Source organism: Nycticebus coucang, chromosome 12 (assembly GCF_027406575.1).
Source record: "Nycticebus coucang isolate mNycCou1 chromosome 12, mNycCou1.pri, whole genome shotgun sequence".
NCBI lineage: Eukaryota > Metazoa > Chordata > Mammalia > Primates > Lorisidae > Nycticebus > Nycticebus coucang.
This window is the reverse complement of record NC_069791.1, coordinates 22,464,297-22,468,796: the sequence shown is the minus strand read 5'-3', so window position 1 is coordinate 22,468,796 and position 4,500 is coordinate 22,464,297. Positions and strand designations below refer to the sequence as shown.

Here is a 4,500-nt window from a genome sequence, read left to right as displayed (position 1 = left end):
AATGTCAGAACTTGAATTAGAATAATAATGAACATTAAACTTCTTGTTAAACTTGGCAAGGGTGGAAGTGAAGTCGGGGATATGTTAGTCAGAATTTATGGGCATAATGCCATGAGGAAAATGGCAGTGTACAAATGCATTAAACATTTTTCCACAGGGAGAGAAAGCATCACTGAAGAGAGCTCAGGACAGCCAGTAACAAGCAGACTTGACGAAAATATTGCACAAATTTCTCTATTTGTATGTCAAAATCACCAGCTGACTGTGAGAAGCCTAGCGGACCAAGCAAATATCAATAAAGGAACAGGGAAATCTTAACTGAAAATCTTGGCCTGAGAAAGGTGTGTACAAAAATGGTCCTGAAGGAGCTCACCAATGAACAAAAGTAAAGAGCTCACATGCCACTGTCTGTGAGGAACTTTTTATACAGTAAACAAGTAACTATTAGAACACCCTCCTTACTCACCTGATCCAGCCCCTAATGACTTTTTTCTTTGCCTAAAGATAAAGGAACTATTGAAAGGAAGACATTTTGATGACATTCAAGGATAATACAAGGGCAGCTCTGGTGGGCATTCCAGAAAGAGTTCCAAAATTGTACTGAAGGGTATACCAGGCACTGGTGTTGGTGCATAGCTTCCCAAGGGGAGTAGATTAAAGATGATCATAGTGATATTCACCAATGAGGTACATAGCACTTTTTCTTTTCTTTTTTTTTTTTTTAAACTTAAGTATATTTGTTACAACCCTTTTTAAGTAGATTGTGACTTGGGCACTACATTTCCATTCACAAGCCTCACTTTTCAGATAGCTTTATAACATGCATGGGTAGGCTTCTAATTTTGCTCCTCTAAACAGTAACTTTTCTTTGGAAACAAGCCCTGCGTAGTTTCATCAAGTTGCTTCACTTTATATTTCTAAAGTACCAGTACATGCAAAAACTACAAGGGGATGAAAAGTTTAAAAAGTAGAGCCTAGAAGATAAACTTAAGTCATTTGAACAAATGGTTTTCTTCTTCTAAACATCAAGTTATGTTCTGAATACTCAATGACAAAAAGATTTGGTCTACCAAGGAATCTGGCTTGATAGCTAAATACTCTAGGCCACAACATTAACGTAGGTTACATACATCTTACGGCACTTTACCTCAATCTCTTAAAATAAGTCAATGTAAACCAAAAAAGCATTACTAGCTCTGCTTCAGTGCCTAAGGTATCACAGTATCACACTTAAATGTAGAAAGAAATCTTATCTTTCCTTTAAAGTATTTTATATCATGCCATATAGAATTTTTAAACATTAAAAACAAACAAAAAAAATACTTGAAAATGTATTATCAGAGGGAATGAAGTATTGAACACGTATACAAGTAATTTGTCAGGGAAAGCTTAGTCTACTTCTTCCATGCGTGATGTATCATCATCTCCTTCAAGAGGTGGCATCTCTTCAGTTACAGCAGCATTGGTATCGTTAGCAGTAGGGTCATCTTCATCAATACCCAAACCAAGTTTGATCATCCTGTAGATTCTGTTAGCATGTGTGTGGGGATCTTCCAGACTGAAGCCAGAAGACAGGAGTGCAGTTTCATAAAGCAAGATGACCAGATCCTTCACTGACTTGTTATTCCTATCAGCCTCTGCCTTTTGCCCTAAGGTCTCGATGATGGAATGGTCAGGATTTATCTCCCAGTGTTTCTTTGCTGCCATGTAACCCATTGTTGAGTTGTCTCTGAGGGCTTGAGCTTTCATGATTCTTTCCATGTTCGCTGTCTAGCCATATGTACTTGTCACAATACAACACAGGGATGTAACCAATCGGTTTGACACAACCACCTTTTCAACTTTTTTCTCCAGGATATCTTTCATGATTTTGCAGAGGTTTTCAAACTTTGTTTTTTTCTCTTCCTGTTTCTTTTTCTCTTCTTCATCTTCTGGAAGTTCCAAGCCCTCTTTGGTGACTAACACTAAAGTTTTCCCCTCAAATTCTTTCAGCTGTTGGACACAGTACTCATCAATCGGCTCGATCATATATATCACTTCTAAGCCATGCTTCCGAAGACATTCCACGAAGGCTGAGTTAGTTACCTGGTCCTTGGTCTCACCTGTGATATAGTAGATATGTTTCTGGTTTTCCTTCATTCTGGTACAGTAGTCCTTGAGAGAAACCATCTCATCACCTGAAACAGAAGTGTAGTATCACAATAGCTCTGAAAGCTTCTTTCGATTTTGAGAATCTTCATGTATTCCAAGCTTTATGTTTTTAGAGAACTGCTCATAAAACTTTTTGTAGTTCTCCTTATCTTCTGCCAGTTCAGTAAAGAGCTCTAAGCACTTTTTGACCAAATTCTTTCTGATAACTTTCAAAATTTTGCTTTGCTGCAACATTTCACAGGAAATATTTAGAGGGAGATCCTCAGAGTCCACCACTCCTCTAATGAAATTCAAATATTCAGGGATTAACTCCTCACAGTTATCCATGATAAAAACTCTGCGGACATACAACTTAATGTTGTTCTTTTTCTTTCTGTTTTCAAATAGGTCAAAAGGAGCACATCTCGGGACAAAAAGCAGAGCTCTGAATTCCAACTGTCCTTCAACTGAAAAGTGCTTCACTGCCAAGAGATCTTCCCAGTCATTGGTCAAGCTCTTATAGAATTCTCCATACTCCTCATTAGTTATATCATCAGGATTTCTGGTCCAAATAGGCTTTGTTTTGTTGAGCTCTTCATGATCAATGTACTTTTCCTTAATCTTCTTCTTCTTCTTCTTCTTGTCGCCATCTTTCTTCTCCTCCTCTTCTTCATCAGAACCAACATCTTCTATTTCAGGTTTGTCATCAGACTCCTTTTCTTCTTTTTCTTTCTCCTCCTCCTTGTCTTCCTTTTCTTCTGCCTCATCATCGCTGACTTCTTTATCACGTTCCTTCTCCACAAAGAGAGTAATGGGATAGCCAATGAACTGAGAACGCTTCTTCACAATCTCCTTTATTCTTCGTTCCTCCAAGTACTCAGTTTGGTCTTCTTTTAGATGGAGAATAACCTTTGTTCCATGACCCATAGGTTCACCGGTGTCAGTCCTAACTGTGAATGATCCTCCTGCAGAGGACTCCCAGGCATACTGCTCATCATCATTATGTTTGGTGATCACAGTTACTTTCTCAGCAACCAAATATGCAGAATAAAAACCAACACCAAACTGGCCAATCATAGATATATCTGCACCAGCCTGCAGAGCTTCCATGAACGCTTTGGTTCCAGACTTGGCAATAGTACCAAGGTTATTGATCAAGTCAGCCTTGGTCATTCCAATGCCAGTATCCACAATAGTAAGGGTTCGATCTTGTTTGTGTGGTATGAGATTAATGTGCAGCTCTTTCCCAGAGTCTAGTTTACTGGGATCTGTCAAACTTTCATATCTGATTTTGTCCAAAGCATCTGATGAGTTTGAAATGAGCTCTCTCAGAAAGATCTCTTTGTTGGAGTAGAAGGTATTGATGATCAATGACATCAACTGGGCAATTTCTGCCTGAAAGGCAAACGTCTCAACCTCCTCCTCCTCCATCGGTTGGTCTTGGGTCTGGGTTTCCTCAGGCATCTTGGCTAATGGACCGCACAGGACCCGCACTACAGCAGCACCCGGATGCTGAAGCAACTGGCCACATAGAACTTTTTCTATGATGAGTTTGTAAACTTAATTGGCAGACCTCCTATGTGCAGAATATGTGTTACCTCTGTAATAAAAGAAAATCTCTTCCAGTTCTAGCACTCAATCAGTTAGTAACCTTTAATGGGCTGTTTGAAGCTAGGAAAATTCTGCACGGCCCACATTCCACCAGAGGAAAGAATGGGCAAATGTCTCTGAAACACTGACACAATGTTTAGGGAAGAGATGAAATCTCTTTTGAGTTTTAAGTGTCAAAAAGCAGCAATAGCTGAAGATCTACCAATGGTGTCATATTCCATTTAGTCCCATATTGTTCACAAATTGTGCTTGGGTGCTACAGGACATCTACACACTCCTTCCCCAACTCTAACATTCAGGTGAATTGGTCATTTGATATATTGATGAGGAATCTCTTTAATGTTATTAAAGACTTGGTTTCAACATACTGATAATGGACATTAATTTCTCCCAGTGTGACACAATTTGGATTTATTTAAATATGACCATAGCATGTTGCATTCAAAGTTTCATAAACTTGTTTCCCCACAATTTGAATTTACTCCCACTCCTTTCTCCCAGATGCAGATGTAATTTATGTAGAAGCAGACATTAAAATAAGCCACTCAGGGCAGACTCGCTTACATTTACATAATGGTCTTTGGGGGGAAAGTATTAAATCAATTTTAACCTGTTTGGGCCTGTATCCAAGTAATGTGCAGGCCTGTTTGAAGAGAATCGGTTTTGAAATTTGTAAAAGAGATCATATGAAATGCATTACTCAATTAAGTAAAGGAACTTATACTTTATTCTAGAATACCGTACCATCTGCTGGATGGA

General features: G+C 38.7%; 1 pseudogene across 1 annotated transcript; it reads right to left on the bottom strand.

Annotated features, from left to right (window-relative positions):
* Nucleotides 1-792: 792 nt before the first annotated feature.
* LOC128562761 (heat shock protein HSP 90-alpha-like) lies at nt 793-3,651 on the bottom strand (annotated as a pseudogene). Its single transcript, XR_008373489.1, has one exon. The product of XR_008373489.1 is annotated as a heat shock protein HSP 90-alpha-like (transcript).
* Nucleotides 3,652-4,500: the final 849 nt, after the last annotated feature.